Here is a 20,131-nt window from a genome sequence, read left to right on the forward strand (position 1 = left end):
AGAATATCGACCCAATGATTATAACAAAACCAAGAACCGATATTATAAAAGTGCTGAGAATTACAAGTGCTCACCCGTAATCCCTGCAGAGTTGCTGAAGAAAAACAAGGAGGAAAACTCTCTCAAAATATAATGTTTGTTATCCTCTTTGATATCTACTCAAGACATTATATAGAACTGAAAATGGTAGTTTCCAAGGCATGAAAAGAGAAGATAATGAATGCAAGTAATGCAAGTCTTCATGCACACTCCCTTTCCAACAAATGGTAGTTTCCAATGCATGGAAAGAGAAGATGATGAATGCAAGTCTTTATGCACACTCCCTCAAGCAGTCCTCCAACTTGGGAATTCGTCCAAAATGTAGGTGGCATTAAATGACACACCAATTCCAACCAGAATGGTGAGTTTTTCCACCATTCTAGTATGGTATTTGGCTAGGAACATGTTGCATCATGATATTCCATTCTTCTGCAGCTAATTGGCCCATTTTAGGGTCGACTTGTATGAAGTTGATCATTCGACATGACATCGACTATAACTCCATAGCCTGCCCTTCCAAGATATGATACGAACCCCACCAACAAATGTGATGGAACCCGAAACAAAGGTGGATAGAACCCCAAGAACTAAACGACAAGAGTGCGAGCCTTGACCCATAACCAAGAATTGGCACGAACTAAACCTACAAAGGAAAGAAACGCCACACCTAGGGTTGATAAGTTTCGATGGGTTGAACGCCACGAGAGTAGACTCGATAAGTTCAGCAAGTTCTTTCAAGAACTAATAGAGCACATAATCTCACCAAAAACTAAGTTGCTTCATACTAAGATGTCCCTCCCTTATATAATGGGAATGAACAAGGAAAAATACAAGATAAGTACATGCACAATTAGAGTCCCAATGTTGCATGTCTCATGCAAGCTATCTAGAAACCCAAAACAAAATAAATGCATGCACAATTAGAGTCCCAAGTTGCATGCTTCATTAAACAATCTAAAATACTTAAGTCTTCATGCATGAACGAATTCCCATGCTTTGCATGCTTATTAGCATTCTCCATTAAACGCGGCCAGTCATGGATGGTTATGCACGATTACGTGGATTAGGCCACGACTAGCAGTTGTGATTATCTTGGTTTCTCCTTGCTCATAGTCCTCCCAATGTTTTTTGATTAGCCCATTTAGTGCTTCCTTGAAACGCTTTGTCCGTAGTCTTGTAATTGGGTCTTCTGGAAGTGATTACTGATCTCTCCTATCTTCAGCCCTTGGGCATACATCATTCTCCCCTTCTTGAAAAGGATTTGTCCTCAAATCATCACCTGCATCAAACGGGGATAAGTCAACAACATTAAAAGTAGAATGTATGTCATACTCACCTGGTAGTTCAAGTTTGTAGGCATTATCATTGATGCGCTCTAATACTTGAAATGGGCCATCCCCTCGAGGTAGAAGTTTAGAACGACATTTGTCCGGAAATCGCTCCTTTCGGAGGTGCAACCAAACCCATTCTCCTGGTTCAAACATAATTTTCTTGCGCCCCTTGTTAGCTTGTTGCATGTATTGCTGAGTTCTTTTCTCAATATTCAGTCGTACTTGTTCATGAATCTTCTTTACGAATTCAGCCTTCTGCTTACCATCTAAGTTTATATGCTCACTTACAGCTAAAGGAATCAAATCTAATGGTGACAAGGGATTGAAACCATAAACAATTTCAAATGGAGAAAATTTAGTCGCAGAATGTATGCTCCTATTGTAAGCAAATTCAACATGAGGTAGCCAATCTTCCCATATTCTCAAATTCTTGTTAATGACCGCACGAAGTAAAAAGGACAAGGTTCGATTGACCACTTCAGTTTGCCCATCAGTTTGGGGGTGACAAGTAGTAGAGAACAACAATTTAGTTCCTAATTTACCCCACAAAGTCTTCCAAAAATAACTCAAAAATTTTGCATCTCTATCAGAGACAATGGTCCTAGGCATGCCATGCAACCTAATATCTTTAATGAACAATTCAGCTATATGCGATGCTTCATCGGTTTTATGACATGGAATGAAATGCGCCATTTTAGAGAATTTGTCTACCACAACAAAAATTGAATCTCTCCCCCTCTTGGTCCGGGGTAATCCCAAAACAAAGTCCATTGAAATATCAGTCCAAGGTTTACTAGTTATAGGTAAAGGAGTATACAAGCCATGGGGTTTCAATTTAGATTTAGCTTGTTTGCAAGTGATACACTTCTCACAAATTCTTTCCACGTCGCGTTTCATATGAGGCCAAAAGAAATGATCCTGTAAAACCCCTAAAGTCTTAGTAACGCTAAAATGACCCATCAATCCACCACCATGGGCTTCCCTAGTGAATAATTCATGTAAAGAACACATAGGCACACACAATCTATTTTCACGAAATAAAAACCCATCATGCCTATAGAACTTACCAAATGCAACCTTATCGCATGCTTTGAACACCTCAGAAAAATCAGTATCATTAGTATATAAATCCTTGATATATTCAAATCCAAGTAACTTCGTATTTAAAGTGGACAGTAAAGCATACCTTCGAGATAGTGCATCAGCAACTACGTTCTCCTTTCCTTGCTTGTATTTGATCACATAAGGAAATGTATCAATGAATTCTACTCGTTTAGCATGGCGTCGGTTCAACTTATGTTGGCTCTTAAAATGCTTTAGAGATTGATGATCTGTGTGAATCACGAATTCTTTTAGCCACAGGTAATGTTGACATGTCTCCAATGCTCTTACCAATGCATACATTTCCTTGTCATATGTGGGATAGTTGAGAGTGGCTCCACTCAACTTCTCACTGAAATAAGCAATGGGTCTCATTTCCTGCATAAGCACAACACCTATACCAACACCAGAAGCTTCACATTTGATTTCAAAGGTTTTAGAAAAATCTGGTAGGATTAGTAAAAGAGCATAACTTAGTTTTTCTTTCAAAGTGTTGAAGGCCCTCTCTTGCTCCTCTCCCCACTTGAATGACTCATTTTTCTTGATGACTTTAGTAAGAGGAGCTACAATATTTCTAAAATCACGAACAAACCGTCGATAGAAGCTGGCCAAACCATGGAAACTCCTCACTTGGCTAATTGTTGTCGGTGTTGGCAACTCTTGGATTGCGTTCACCTTTTCCTCATCCATCTCAATGCCTTTAGTACTAACAACCAAACCAAGAAACACGACTTTCTCCGTACAAAAGGAGCATTTAACGAGGTTAGCAAAAAGCTTTTCTTCTTTTAGCACACTCAAAACTAACCTTAAATGTGTAACATGCTCTTCTAAGCTTCTGCTATAAATCAAAATATCATCAAAATACACAACTACAAATTTTCCTAAGAAAGAACGCAAAACATGGTTCAGCAAACGCATAAAAGTGCTTGGAGCTTTAGTTAAGCCAAAAGGCATTACTAACCATTCATATAAGCCATTTTTGGTTTTAAAACCAGTTTTCCATTCATCACCTTCCTTCATCCTAATCTGATGATATCCACTCCTAAGATCAATTTTTGTGAACACACAAGAACCATGCAATTCATCAAGTATATCATCAAACCTAGGAATTGGATGGCGATACTTTACCGTGATGTTGTTGATGGCTCGACAATCCACACACATCCTCCATGTTCCGTCCTTCTTGGGAACTAGTAAAACAGGCACGGCGTAAGGACTCATGCTTTCTCGAACATACCCCTTTTCTAATAATTCATTAACTTGCCTCTGAAGTTCCTTTGCTTCCTCCGGATTGCTTCTATAGGCAGGTCGATTCGGAATGGAGGCACCAGGTATGAAGCCAATGTGGTGCTCAATTCCTCTAATGGGAGGTAAACCATGCGGAACCTCTTCAGGAAAGACCTCCTTGAATTCCTGTAAGAGAGAAACAATAACACTAGGCAAAGAATTATTAAGGTCGTTAGTGCTCAAGAGTGCCTCCTTATACAAAAGGATAAGGGGCAGCTGATTTGAAAACAAAGCTCGCTTAATCTCACTTTTTTTTGCATAAAAAATATTTTTCTTTCTCTCTCCTTTTTTTTCCTTGCCCACTCCTTTTGTCTCTTTCCTCTCATCTTCTTTCCCCTCATTTTTCTTTCCCTCTTCTTCTTTTTTCTCAATTTTTTTTTCTCTCTATTTATTTTTCTTTCTTCTTTTCATTTGCTTTTTTTAGTCTCAACTGGTCCTCCATAACTTGTCTTGGAGTCAACGGTACAAGAATAATAGGTTGCCCTTTCAAAGTAAAACTATACTTATTTGTGAGGCCATCATGTGTTACCTTTCGATCGAATTGCCAAGGTCTTCCCAACAATAGATGGCATGCATGCATGGGAACCATGTCACACAACAGCTCATCTTCATATTTGCCAATGGAGATTGCTACCAAGACTTGTTTTGTTACCTTGATTTCTCCGCAATCATTTAGCTACTGGAGTCGATAAGGTCGTGAATGTTTCCGAGTTGGTAGTGATAATTTCTCCACCAAATCAGTACTTGCCACATTGGTGCAACTCCCCCCATCAATAATAACACTGCAAACCTTGTTATTGACAAACCAACGGGTATGAAACAAATTCTCCCTTTGATTACCTTCTTCCTCCTTAGCTTTTAGATTGAGAATCGTCGGACCACCAATAAGTCTCCAATAACAGCATGTTGTTCATCATCACTGTCCTCTTTTTGTGGCACTTCTTCAACTATTTCATCCTCATCTTCCGACTCATGTTCACCTTGAGCGTTTATTATCATCACCCTTTTATTCACACATTGACTAGCTATATGACCATGCCCTTGACATTTAAAACACTTGATATCACGAGTTTTGGTGGAAATGGGCTCGCGATACCTTGAGTAGTAGATGGTGTAGGTTTGGGCTTCTTGAAGGGTTCAAACTTTGGCTTATTTTGAGGTTGTTCCTCCTTTCTTGGAGTTGTCCGCCATGTGCCGTGAGTAGTCATTGGTTGTCCCTTCCTAGCCAATCCTCTCCTCTTGAGTTGTTCTTCCACTTTTTGTGCTTGGTGGACCATGTCCGACAGCTCAACATAATGCTGCAATTCAACAATATCAGCAATTTCTGGGTTTAAACCATGTAAAAACCTGGCCATAGTGGCTTCCCGATCTCCATTGACATTAGCTCGGATCATGGACAACTCCATCTCCTTGAAATATTCATCCACACTTTTGGATCCTTGAGATAACCTTTGAAGCCGCTGATATAAGCTTCTATAATAATGGCTGGGTACAAACCTCCTTCTCATGAGCACTTTCATCTCCTCCCAAGTGGACACAGGTTGCTCTCTGTTTCTTCTCCGAGTCATCACCACTTGATCCCACCAAACAATAGCATAATCAGTGAATTCAATGGCAGCTAACTTCACCTTTTTAAACTCTGAGAATTCATGACAGTCAAACACCATTTCCATCTTAGTTTCCCATTCCAAGTAAGCTTCTGGGTCATTTCTCACTTGGAAAATTGGAATCTTCATCTTAATCCCTCCTAAATCATTATTTCTTCTAGTTCCGTTCCTATCTCCTCGATGTCCAATCCTGCCTCGATTGTAGTTTTGCTCATCAAAGTCTTCCACAATAACCTCTTCATCTTCTTCGACATCAATCCCTTGGGCATGTCTTCGTTGTGGTCTAGTAATACGGTCTTGTTGATGTCTTCTTGGTGTCCCATCTTCCACCCGATCCAACCTCTCATGGATAGATTCTAATTCCGCCCTCATCATCCGTTGCATCTCCCCCATCAATGCTTGTAATTGCAGGTTCAGAAGTGGCCTAGCCCCCTCATTTGCTCCATCCTCCTGGTTGTTGGACATGGCTGCAAAATGAAAGAAAACCTCACAAGCACTCAACTCACGTTTGGGTAGTAGCTCTCAATTGATGATATCTCTCAGTTCTTGATCAAACTCTAGAACAAATCAGAATATCATGTAGCAATTCAAAAGATACCACCGAAACTTATGATGGCAGAATTTTAAGAGAAAATGAAGAATAAGGAAAACAAGAAAAGAATTGTTGAAGACAATTTACTTCAATTCACACAAGCAGTTTTTTTTTTTTGCGCTTTCTTCTTCTTCTTCTTCTTCTTTTTTTTTTGGTCTTTTCGATGCGCTCTTTTTTTTTTCTTTTTTTTCCATGATTTTATTTTTTTTTTCTTTTGGCTGAACTACAAGTAAAGATAAATTTACACTTGCCTTTGAACCGAAGCTCTGATACCAGATGATACGAACCCCATCAACAAATGTCATGGAACCCGAAACAAAGGTGGATAGAACCCCAAGAACTAAAAGACAAGAGTGCGAGCCTTGACCCGTAACCAAGAATTGGCACGAACCAAGCCTACGAAGGAAAGAAACGCCACACCTAGGGGTGATAAGTTTCGATGGGTTGAACGCCACGAGAGTAGACTCGATAAGTTCAGCAAGTTCTTTCAAGAACTAAGAGAGCACACAATCTCACCAAAAACTAAGTTGCTTCATACTAAGATGTCCCTCCCTTATATAATGGGAGTGAACAAGGAAAAATACAAGATAAGTACATGCACAATTAGAGTCCCAATATTGCATGTCTCATGCAAGCTATCTAGAAACCCAAAACAAAATAAATGCATGCACAATTAGAGTCCCAAGTTGCATGCTTCATTAAACAATCTAAAATACTTAAGTCTTCATGCATGAACAAATTCCCATGCTTTGCATACTTATTAGCGCTCTTCCGTTAAATGCGGCCAGTCATGGATGGTTATGCCCGATTACGTGGATTAGGCCACGACTAGCAGTTGCGATTATCTTGGTTTCTCCTTGCTCATAGTCCTCCCAATATTTTTTGATTAGCCCATTTAGTGCTTCCTTGAAACGCTTTGCCCGTAGTCTTGTAATTGGGCCTTTTGGAAGTGATAACTGATCTCTCCTATCTTCTGCCCTTGGGCATACATCAAGATACAAGATGTCAATGCTTGTACAGCATGTTGAACTTGCTTGACCTCTATTTTCATTATCAGCTCAGCTGGCACATGCAAGTCCTCTTCATGCTCCGCGTGGTTCGGGACGTACATCTCGACTTGCAGTCCTGTCTCATTGGCTTGGAGCTGATCCGGAGTTGTATCACTTTTGAAGTGACTTGACCCGGGCATTCGATTTAGCTAACTTACATAATAATTAATTAACTAAACTGTATAATTTATCTATTTGACAAGCACTTACAGTGGGTTTATGCCCTTCGGAAATTGATACGGATCCGTGGCTTCGCTCAGACTCAGCTTCCGATTCGCTCTCGGTCTTCGATTTGTCGATGTGTTCCCAAGCCCTTAGTGTAAGAAAGCTCGTTTGCTCGAGCTCTTCGTCGAAATCTTCTGAAGAGGATTTTCCCATGTGATTTGTAGTGCTTTCTTATTTCTCTGCTTCTTTTAGGTTCGGACAATTGGCCTTGACATGTCCCTTTTGATTACACCCATTGCAGGTTACTTCGAACTTTACCTTTTTGGACTGAACCACGTTCTTGATATCCTTCCTTGTGAGCTCCTTCTTCTTTCTGTAGAGCTTGCGTACTAGGTTTACTTACGAGTTTGACTTCTACCAAGTCATCATCATTATCTGAGTATGATTTTTCTTCAGACTCGGGTTCGATCTGATGCTTCTTTCTTGCCTCCTTTGTCTTGCTTGTACCTGCAAATAATGCAACACCTTTCTTGGCCGAACGTGCATTAGTCTGTTCATGCAATTCAAATTCAGAAAAAAATTTGTCTAACTTAATTTGAGAAAGATCCTTGGACACTTTGTAGGCATCAACCATGTATGCTCATAAGGTGTTCCTCGGAAAGGCATTAAGTGCGTACCTTATGATGTCACGGTTTTCCACTCTCTGTTCGATCGCGTGGAGTCCGTTCAGCAGGTCTTGAATTCACGCATAAAGCTAGCTTGCTGTCTCTCCTTCCTGCATTTCAATGTTATATAATTTATTAAAGAGTAGGTCGCACTTACTTACTTTTGTGTCAGACATGCCCTCGTGCAACTCGATCAGTTTTTCCCACATCTCTTTCGCGCGCTGAGAATGGGTCGACTTGGTTCAGCTCCTCCTTTGTAAGGCCGCATTGGAGTGTGTAGGTTGCTTTGGCGTTGGCCTCGACTTTCTTGATTATGCTTGCATCCCAGTTTTCCCATTGTACAGGTTTTCCCAAGCCGTCGCGTGGAAGTGCGAACCCCGTCTAGATTATCATCCACATTTTGAACTGAGTTTGGAGGTATGACTCCATTGGACCCTTCCAATAACCGAAGTCCTTACCAGTGAAGAGCAGAGGGAGGGCTGTGCTGTAGCCTTCTTGATGGGCCGTTATAGAAAAGGAGATCTTGCACACAAGAAAAAACAAAAACTTGTTCCAAGACTTAGTCTTGGATTAGTAGTGAGGGATTAAGAAAAAATAAACACGCGAACTCGAGTGGTGTTGCACCAACTTCGAGCAAAAATTTTGATTACGAAAAAAATGAATTAGAATGCGACAATTATACTGATTTTGATTGACTCCGAAAAATTAAAAACTACAATGAAAATATTGCTTGAATGGTGGTTGCACCAATTCGAAGCGACCCCGCTCTGATACCAATTGTTGGATCGAAAGCACTAGGGGGGAGGGGTGAATAGCGCTCATGGCTTTCACTTTTGTTTTGAAAGACTTTTGAGTAAATGGAGTAGAAAAGTAAACAATACAAACGCAAACACTAAGGATTTTTTACTTGGTTCGAGCCTGGGGGGACTCCTACTCTAAGGCCCACGCTCGTTGAGCGTTTACTTTGGGCAATCACTATAAGTTCGCAAGAGTATAATTTTAGAGTACAGCAATTAAGTATAGTAAGAAAATATACCAACAACATTAAGAATAGGAAATTTGAGGCTTCAGGTTGTCGGTGTCTTGCTACAACTTTATCGGGTGATTCTTTTAGCAGTGCACGAAAGATAGATTACGTTTTCGTTGTCTTTCCAAGCTGCTGCTTGAGACTACCTTTTATAGCCTATGGAGGGCGCCTCCAACACCATGGAGGGCACCCTCAATCCCACCAAAAATGCAGCATCGATAAGCCTTGACTTCTTCACAGTTTATCCTCCTGAGGGCACCTCCAACTGCATGGAGGGCGCCCTCCACCTATGTCCAGGGCACTTTCAAGCTCCATAAGGGCGCCCTCTGCTCAGCATCCAGGGCGCCCTAAAGCTCCATGAGGGTGCCCTCTGCTCAGCGTCCAGGGTGCCCTCAAGCTCCATGAGGGCGCCCTTTGCCCTGCTGCGCAGAGGTCTTCAACTAGTCTCTTGAGACACACACTCTAATTCACTTCCTGCAAAATACGTTAGTACAACATACCCTGCAGAATAAAGTTAAAAAATAATAAGACATAGAATTTGACAGTCATTAAACTATCCGGTTCTGACTTCAAATTTCCAACTAAAAATCCTAGGTCGAACTGAAACCTACTGTTCTCTCATCGGGGAACGTATCCTTACCTACTCCACTTAGGAGAGTTTATCTGTTGGCAGTTGATCCTCCAGACTAACTGGAATTTTGTTCAGTGTTCGAGGCTCCAGGACTTTCCGCTAGACATCCGCTCCACGACCCGCCCAGTCTTTCACCTAGTTCGCGACACCAGGACTTTCCACCTAGAGTCCTCGACTCTAGGACTTTTTCCCCGAAGCCCTCGGCCCACCAAGACTTCCTTCCTAGGGTTACCACCCCCTAGGACCTAGGATTACCTCCCCCTAGGGTTTTCCACCTGCCTATAGGACTTTTACCTAAGTACACTTAGAACTTTCCTGCAAGCTCATTCAAACCTATTATATCACAAATAATCTTAACTTTGAACCCTTTTCCATTATCAAAATTTAGGTTCGATCGTCGGATGCTTCCCGCATCAACAGATACCAAGGAGTCTGAGGGAATATTATGACTAGATGGCTAGGATCCCCTTGGATTGAGATTGTTACTATTGTACTTGTTGTTGTGGTGCCTAGACACATGTTATTAGACTTATTATTTAATGCATGACTATGCATTTAAAATGCCCATTAGACTAGATAATGATTTTGAGCTATCGTATGTAAACCGTAGCGAATAGTTGAATATCCTACTAGACCCTTTACTTATTATATAGGCTCAAGCCTACACATGGTAAGATTATACCATAATATAGGATATCGAATATTCTAATAGACGCTTGGTTATTATTTAGGCTCATGTCTATCTGCTGTTGATTTTTGATCATAGGGTAGCTTGAAGAGCATTATCCTCAGATGGATTGTTACTGCTTATTTGTCATTATGGCTTGGTATCTGTATATTCCCTGTCTAGCCACGGGACCATCTATGGTAGAGTGTTATCCCGTAGGCAGTGGCTACTTATGCATCATGTTTGCCCATGAGACCATCTATGGTAGAGCTTTCTCTTGTAGACAGTGATTGTTTACATACCCTGACTGCCTACGGGACTATCTGTGGTAGAGTGTTCTCCCGTAGTCAGTAGTTGAGGTACTAGATAGCTACCTCATCCTGTCTGGCCATGGGACCATCCGTAGTAGAGCATTCTCCGATGGATTGTGACTGTTTACATACCTTAACTGTCCACGAGACCATTTGTGGTAGCATATTATTGCACTAGTCAAGACTTATTATTTGTCACTTGTGTATTTGTTTGTGTAGAGTTTAAACATACTATAGGTTCTATTGATTTAATGGTGATACCTTGTTAAGCAGCTTAGTAGAGGTTATATTATGAGGTATGTTTTTCCTTAGCAGATGATTATATGAGTACTCTTACTTTTATGGTAAGTATTTCTCCTGAGTTTGTTTCCTTTGATCTCCTTATATGCATATAGTATCATGCACTATCTTCTTATACCCGCTGACTATTTTGTACTCTCTACCCTTGCTATCCCTTTTGTTTCTAGGTTAATAGATAGAGGATGTGTCATGTCACTCGGACGTCCTTGCAGCCAGTCCCACATCACACCTGAGATCATATTTTCCACGTTGTTTCTATTGCTATTTTCATTCCAATTTTTTTTGACTTGGCCATGAAATAATTAACTTGATTGTGGTATACGAGGCCTATTGTTTTGTGATGTGTTTATATTTGGTTATGTACGTGTTGTGTCAAGCTGGGCCAGCTCATAGTCAGTAGTATTATTTTTATATTTTGTTTATGTCTTTCGCTGTGTTTTTAGTACAACCATGTGAACTACTTATAAACTACGTGGTTGTATTTATTTCCAGCCGTGTGGGCTATTATTGGCTTGTGAGTAGCCTTGTTGCATTGTATATATGTTTTATTTGTCATTGTTATAGGGGAGATGTTGTCCATTTGTCGGGCAGGACTTCTCTGGTGCATGACAAGATCTGCAGCATTCTCATGTATGCGCTTATCTCATGACACATATCTAGCCACCATCGGATCCTAGTCCATAACTAACTAACTGGCCAATAGCTGAAGAACAAGTGCTCCTGTGTCTCTCGCTCTAATCTACAAAAGGTACAACTCCGATCTTCCATGTAGTTATGCATGTTTCGAGCAAGCAGATTCCTATCTGCTAACATCCATAATGTGAAAGCATGACTCGACTATAGGTACGACCTCCATACTGTCTTCACCCATGACTTCTCACTTGGACCATTAAAGAAATCATAAGCCTGGTGGGTGCCCCTGGCTGGTCTACTAAAAGATTAACCTTTGTACTGCACCCTTTGCAGAGCTAACTAAACCTAGAAGTGTCTTGAATTTAGACTATCCTCTTGATGAGCGACAAGTCTATATGCTTGGCCTGTCACTCCCCTACCCCAACTTGTTTGAGGTATGTGTGATGAACTGATATCCAACAATTTGACATATTGGTTTATATTTCTACTTGACATTTTTAATTCTCTCATGTTCTTAAATTCATATTTATATCATATTTCATGAGCAATGATTTATTTTGAGATTTATTTCTATTCCTTTCTGATTAATAGCATTTTTACTGAAATATGAATGTATCTTATTTCGTAAGGACTTAAGGGAGAAATCAACGGAGCTCAAAGCACATCACGATAGAGAACATGGCTTGGGGCATGATTGTGGCTCGTGTGACATTGGTTCAATTTTGAGGAGCCTATTCACTTAGAGGAGGCATTCAATTAAGATAAGGGCAGCCATTAGAGATCTTAATCTCCTTCTTTATCCTCTCCACTGCACAATACACACAAAGGAAAAGAGACGAAAGGGGATTACCTCCGTCATCTCCTCCATTTTGTTCCACCTCCCGATCCATTTCCATCTTTATCTCTGACGACCATCTCCATCCACTGAAGAGAAGAGATGAAAGGGGATTCCCTCCGTCATCTCCATCTTCAACGATCACCTCCATCATCCGACCTCATAAAGAGGAAAGAGGATTCCCTCCCTCATTGGATGCCAACACCATTGCAACATCCATCCATAGAGGAGAAGAGATGAAAAGGGATTCATATAATCATCTCTATTCTTCGTCCACCTTATCTCCATCGCTGGTGAGCCATCTTCACTGGAGCTTTGGGATTCGTAGCTTAGTGTACACCTCCATCGCGAACGCTTGGGATTCCTAGGCCCATTCCTCATCATCTACTTGTAGAGGAGAAGTGTTGGTCCCTTGGTGGTTAGTTAGAGAAGGGGTGAAGGGGGGTGGGGGTGGGGTGAATAACCCTGCAATTACAATTGAAAAACCTTTCTCTTTCTTTCGGTGTTAACTTCGACAATAAAAGATAAATGAAATAACTGAAAGAAATACGAGGCAAAAAGGTTACTTGGTTTGCAATTGGAGAGGTTGTTAATCCAAGGCAAATGAAGCTCTTTAAGTCTACTCATTTTTCGACACAAGTCAGAGGCAGAGAAACCTCGTACAAGACATTAACAACTCACGAACAATTAAGAATAGTAAAGAATTTGATTACAATTCAAGTGTTGTTCAAACTAAGTGAACCAAGGCTCTATTTATAGCCTCACTGGTTGAAGTGACCATTTCCTAATGTGACATCTCCAGGCGCCTGGACCCTATCCAGGTGCCCCTAGCAATGGAAATTCAATCGGCTTCGTAACGGCTAGAAGATAGAATTTTTCCATCTATGGGGGCCCAAATCGGTCCAGGCGCCTGGACCATTGCTGACGTATACCTGAAAGTGATTCACAGCAACGATTCTATGACTAGGCGCATGTTCGGTGCCTTGGTGGTTCAGGTGCCTGGACTAGATGATCCAGGAGCTCGGACTAGATGATCTAGGAGCCCGGACCAGTTAGGAAACTACTGACTTGTCTGACTTCTTCTCTGGTCGTTGGCTTCTTCTCCGGTCATTTGCGTGATCCTCTAGCCTTCTAGAGTTGAGCTCACCAAAACCCAACTCCGGCCTTCTCCTCGAGAAGTCTTCCATTCCAGCTTCTCGTCCCTCAGAAGTGTTGCACGCGTCCTTCTCGCTCCACTAGTGTACTCTTCCGCAGCTTCTCATCCCTCAGATGCACTGAGCCCGTCGACTCGATTCTCATGCTATCCTTCTCATCCATCGCATCTTCCTCTTGACTTCTGCGTTCGTAAGTCTCTACACACTCAGACACAAGGCATCAAATATGCAGAGCTTAACTTAAGTTGGTTGACTACATCAAAACCATAACAGGATACTTACAATAAGAAGGTGTGGGGATTCCCTACTTCTTCTTATCTGCAAGCATTGTTCCACTTCGATGTATGTAATTTGTGTATATTTTTAAGCATTGTTTAGCATATATTTTGTTAACATTCATGAGCATATTTTGTATTCACACACTTTTTTTCTATGTGTTTTTGTTAGTTTCTCTTTTGGTTCAGAGAACTACTCTTTACTTGTTCTCATTGATAGGACATGTTTTTGGAGCAAAATGGAGCATAAAGCCATTGTGGAGTTGGAGCAAGGAGTATGCTTTGGCTATGTCTCATAATACGGGTGTGCTCCTATGACCAAAGGAAAATGAAGAATGGAGTGAAAAAAGGCTCAACACAGCGTGATCGTGCCTCTTCCCTGGAATCATGCCGAGGCTAACATGGCCAGACCGTGCCTCACAAGCACGACTGCGCCTCAGCCACAAAAGCTGGTCAAATCCAACACGGTTCAGTTTTGCCTCATCACTAAACCAAACAAGGATTATATGGGAAGAAGGGGCATTTAAAAGGTCATTAAATTGTAGTTTTAATTAAGGAACACACTATGGCCATGTTCCTTTACATGAACACATTCTTCTAGATGAAATTTGGTGCAAAGTAGAGTTAAAACTGAGTCTACAGCCTCCAAAATGGCCCAACCATGTGTTTTAGGCATGACCGTGTCAAAACTGAATAATTTCTAGATGCGAACACGACCTAGCTGTGCATCTAAGGCACGATCGTGTTAACTTCCGACCCAAACTATAGACTAAACTTCGAATGATCATAACTTTGACTTAGTTTTAGTCATAGGGAGTGCAACCTATCATAATGTAGATAATTTTGAATTTTACAAGTTTGGTTCAGAGTACAAACCGAGAAACTGAGTCTACGAGGTGAAAAATCCATTTTAGCAGAGCTCTACAAATCTGGTAGATCTGAAATCTTGGGGAAGATATAAAAGGGTCAAGAAAACCCTTTTTTGAGCCATCTTGGACTAGGGGGTGTTAGTAATTAGCCCTAAGAGCCAATCATGAGATGATTAGGTCTTTTGGTTACTAATTGAGTTAGACTCAAATGAACCCACTCATTGGATTGAGTTCAATCCAAATTAGACAAATTGGATTGATGGGTTACACTCAATGGGTTAGACTTATTGGGTTATTGGATTAATGATTAATCCAATATAATAATCCAACCCATTAAGAGGAATAGAAAGAGACAAAAAACCCTTCATATTCATTGGATGAATATAAATAGGTTTTTGGTGAGATTTTTCATTAGATGAGATGGGTGTCTCTTGATCTTCCTCCTCCTTCTTCCATGGTTGAATTTTCTTCCATGGTTGAACCATACTTCTTGCTAGCACAAGAAGATGGTTCTTCTCCGAAGGCTTCGTTCATGGGACGAACCAAGGATATGTTCGTGTGGATACCATAGAGGCACAGACACTTGAACTCGCTGAGATCTGGATCCAAAGAAAAGGATGTTGTCGGGATTGCGAAGGGCACGCAACAAATGTATAATCCTATCATGTAGCTTAGCATAGATTATTGTCATGAAAATTATTTTCTCCCCTTCGCATGGATTCGCTGGATAAGAGGATCTAGTAATTTTTCCACTGCGCTTTCGCGTGTTTAGAGCGCTAGATCCCAACAGTGGTATCAGAGCCACTTGCGAAGGGTTATGTTGAGTTAGAATTTTTATATATGATATAGAAATTACTTGATAGGGTTTACTGTGATTTGCAAAAGGATTTATGAGTCTCGGCCAAACAAGGTTTCGGCCAAGAGAGTGAATCTCGGCCAAACTATGAGTCTTGGCCAGATTTTGTGTCTCGGCCAAATCCTAAGCCTTGACCGAAATGGGTGTTTTGTTGGGAACAAAGCATAGTTGGTGTGTGACCAGCAAGGTCTCGGCCAGGGGTGTTTTGTTAGGAACAAAACATAGTTGGTGTGTGACCAACAAGGTCTCGGCCAAAGGTGTTTTGTTTAGAACAAAACATAGTTGGTATTATGGGTAGTAGGGTCTTTAGATTACACTCAAATGTAACTAACAAGGTCTCGTGTTGTGCCTTCATCCCTTTTATTCTTGTTGTAATTAGATTATACTCGAATGTAACTCGAGTTTCTTTAGATTTTGTAATGTACAAAATTAGAAAGAGTTAGTCTTCTGGAAGACGGGTGAAAAAGGAAGGAAGGACAACAACACACGACAACCAAGGAAGTGCTTGTGTAAAATACCGGAAAATAGGCGAATATTAATAAGGAAATTTTCCAAAATTTTCGGGAATTTTTCGGAGCTCGTATGGACGAGTTAACGGGGACAAAAACGGGGCTCGGAAAAGCCTGTTTCGGATACCCTGTTTTAATGCGGAAAAGTTTTAATTTTCCTTTTCCTTTTCTTTTTCTTTTATTTTTCTTTTCCTCTGGTTTTTTTCCCCGACGCCGAACTCGTGCCATTTCCCTTTTCCTCTCCCGCGCGTGCCGAAGCCCGACGCCGAGCCCTAACCGCCGGCCCGGCGGTTCCTTCCTCTTCTCCGAGGCCGAAGCCTTAAACCCCTCGGCTCCTCCTTTTCTTCTTCTCCTCATCTTCTTTGCGCCGATCGCCTCACCCCGCGACACCGAAGTCACCACCGCCGGCTCCTCTTTTCCTGCGCGCCGACGCAGATCGCCGGCTACTGCCGACTCTAACGCCTTACCCCGACGCACGGAGCCAGTCGTGGTCGTGCCCTAGCAGAGACTTGCCGACGCCATTGCCGCCAGCGACGCCGAGCGCCTCTGCACAGCGCCGTCGCCGTCCGGAATTTGTTGCCGGCTTCTCCTCTACCCCACCACCTCTGTGCCCTAGCTTGAAGCCGACGGCCACGGTTTAATCTCTCCGGCGACCATTTTTGGTTGCTGTCCTTGCTATTTCCTAGTGCCGGCAGCCGACCACTTTGCCCTAGATTCCTTCACACAGTAACCATAGTGCTCTGCTCACTTTGGTGCCCTAATTGTGATCTGGAAGGTAAGGTTTGGTTTCAGAAATTAGGTTGTTTAAATTTGGAAAGCTTGGTTTTGTGATCTTCTCATCTTGGTCTGATCCAGGAAGGGAGGTTTTGTGATTGTGAAGATGCTCTTTGGTTCCAGTAGTGCAGATTCTTGATTGTTGATCGAAGGATAAGGACTGTGAGGTGAAATTTAGTGCTGTAGATCAACAAGTGCGGTTGTGAGATTCTGTTCTGTTCTCTTCTGTGGTGTTCTTGATTTCAGCTCACTTTGTTCAAGCAACACTCCTTTCCGCCAGTTCCTCTTTGGCTGCTGATTAAGAACAGAAATCTGTGATTTGAGGTAAAGTGTATAATTTGTTCCGATCTTATGAGCCTACTTAGGAGAAATCAAGTTTATTTAGGTTTAGACCTAAAGCAAGTTGATTATGTGATGCTGATTAGGGTTTTGTCCTAATTTAGGGTTAGAGATTTCATTTAGCTATTTATGGGAAATTGTAGCTAAATAAAATATATTTACATTGGTACCACAGGTCTTTGACGCGAGACGGGTATCTCGATTATTGGATTGGAAAGCTATTTTGGAGGCGGGTACTTTTGACTTATTGTCTCTGATATGCTTAGTAATTAAATTAACAAGATGCATTAATTGTGTTTCTTACTTGTTTCAGTTAATCACTGCCCAATACATGCTACCTGTTGATTGATTGTTTGTTTACATCTTGTATGGATATGTACCTGATTCCACATGCTCATGGGTAGTGATATAACCATATTTTACCATGTCAGGACCTAGGTTTGATACCTTATAGGATCAGATACCTTGATATGATTCATTCGCTTTGGTGCACATTATGATATGTCCAGAGATTGGTTTAGTATATTACCATGTTTAGTGACATGCACCATTCGCATGATTGCATGCTGAGTGATTGATTGCTCCTTTATTGTCGAGCACTTTGCCAGTTTCATCACTGTTCGGTGCTCCGTTGTGACGCTCATGGGTAGCGGGACACAGCGTGGTAGCACGTCAGTTTGGCTCTTCCGGTGCTCCGTTGGTCCGCTCATGGGTAGTGTGACGCAGCGTGTAGCACGTTAGAGATCCCTCCCCGTCACAGCGTACCGGGAGTTGAGAGCATTGCGCTCCCCCATTTATGATTTGGGGTAGGAGTACGTATGTACTCCGACAGCATCCCGTCCACTCGATCACTCATCAGGAGTAGTGTTGCAGAGTGCACGGCCCCACTGTTGATGTGAGTCGGCTGACTGGCGTCAGGGGTGACCATGACATTGGCATCATATGCATGATGCATTTATTGTTTGTGTTTGTGTTTGTTGCACTTATATGCTGCACATTGCTTGGATACCTTGATTGACATGCATACAGGTCTTCTATACCTTTCGGACTGTTTGTCCTTTTACCGGGTCCTGGTTAGTACAGATTCTCTCCTGTCTTCTTCGGTTTGTAGTTACCTTTATCTTTATCAGGAGACTGTACGCATGATTAGTGCTAGGTGTTATTTCTTTACTTTGCATATCAATTGATATTTTCAGGTTGATGCTGTCAGGAGGGAGTTCCAGTCGCTAGTCCCCACTGCACGTAGTGCTGGTCCCTGCAGACCTCGAGGATATGTTTGGTTTTCTTGGTTTCTTTTCTGTTCTAGACTGTTTTGAACATGTTATGTTCTAGATTTATTTGCTTATGGACATGATATAGATTTTATTATATTGATGGATTCGGATTTGGTTTTTATTCTACTACATGCCTGCCTGGATGGCAGAAGAGGTGAGTTCGTCGGTTTTGAGCTTTACGAGTGTAGTTGAGTAGGGTGGTTTTTGAGTCAGAGTATTATTACTGCGTGGTTGTGTCAGCCAGAGGCTGAATATATATATATAAACTGCGTGGTGATTGATTTTTTTATTATTGTTATGATTCCAGCCGCATGTGGCTGAGTATTTAGTGCTTGTAGAAATTTTTGATTGTCCGCCGTACAGGGGAGATGCTACCGAAATTTTCTCGGGCAGGGTCTCCTCTGGGGGTTTGATCATTGTTGAGAATGATTTGAGGTTGAGGGATATTGGGAGATCAGATATTGTGATATGTTGATTTCTAATGGTTTGTGAGGGTAAATGTTATGTGGTTGTCTGATGATCTATTACTGGATATTTGTTTTGATGATCTATTAGTGGATAACTATTTTGATGATGTATTATTTGGGTTGTCGTTGATGGTAACATAGTGAGTGTCATGTATGATATTCACAGGTTTGATGATTATAATTCGTGATCAGATTATAAATTGGGTGCTAGAGAGTTTATGGTTTAGAGTGCCTATGAGATTTTAATAAATCTGATTAGTTGTGGTTAGTTAACAGGATGATAAAATTGATGTCTACTTCATCTGATATTGAACTATGTGGATAAATATTGATCGATGTTTTGAATGCTAATTTGCCCTCATGGGAGTAGAGACTGATTCATCTGATATTATGTGGGCTGATATTTTTGAGGATAAAAATGAGAGTGTCTTGATGTTCTTGAATTCTGACTTTTTCTTTTGGGTCGTACACATTTATACATGTGATTATTATGGGTTTCTAGTTGATTATACCCGAGTGGATAGACATACATGTCTGATTGTTTATTGGAGGTATTTGTCAATTAAAAACTATGTTGTGGAATGTGCACATATGTTTGAGTGTTTTATTGGATGTATCTTATCGATTCAGTCTGAGTTGTGATATGTACAGATGTGTTCGGTGTAATATTGAGGTATCTTGTATATTATATGATGGTTCTGAGAGTATACTCGTGTCGATTATGATTTGTTGGAAGTATTACGTTGATTATATTCTTGACATAGGTGTATATATGCCATGTGAGGTTGTTTGAGGTGTATTGTCGATTATACCTATGTTGATATATGCACACGAGTTTGATAGGTATTGTTGGAGGTATCACACCGATTTATACCTGTGCTATGAGTGTGTTTGGTGTGTACAAATTGGAGGATTATGTCGATCATACATATGTTGTGTGACAAGTGTGCCAGGTGTATTGTTGGTAGCAGCATGATAATTCTGCTTATGTTGAATGCAGGGTGTGGAGTGTCTGCATTATGTCATTTGTTGGATTACCCTGTCAACCCATATTCTTATCAGTGGGTGACTCACTACGATGTTGATAGATTTGACGATGAGTTTGATGTGATTCTTGGATTGTTATACCTTTGGCTGCCACGGTGATATGTAGTAAAGTGATCTTGTACAGACTCTAGTTGGATAGTTAGATGTCTTGGTCATTTATGGATTGTCTGTGGTAGAGGGACCTCATGCAGTCTCTGGCTAGATAGTAGGGTGCTTTAGGCACTTATGTTCCCACATATTTCAGATGGTTGTGGTGGAGCGTAGCTCCCACATATTATGGACTGTTTTAGGTGGAGCGTTGCTCCCATATATTTCGGATTGCTTGTA

At 41.2% G+C, this 20,131-nt stretch overlaps 1 pseudogene; it reads right to left on the reverse strand.

The window, feature by feature from the left end:
- Positions 1-1,157: 1,157 nt before the first annotated feature.
- On the reverse strand, positions 1,158-12,391 carry LOC121972426 (annotated as a pseudogene).
- Positions 12,392-20,131: the final 7,740 nt, after the last annotated feature.

The sequence above is a fragment of the Zingiber officinale genome, chromosome 4A, assembly GCF_018446385.1.
Source record: "Zingiber officinale cultivar Zhangliang chromosome 4A, Zo_v1.1, whole genome shotgun sequence".
NCBI lineage: Eukaryota > Viridiplantae > Streptophyta > Magnoliopsida > Zingiberales > Zingiberaceae > Zingiber > Zingiber officinale.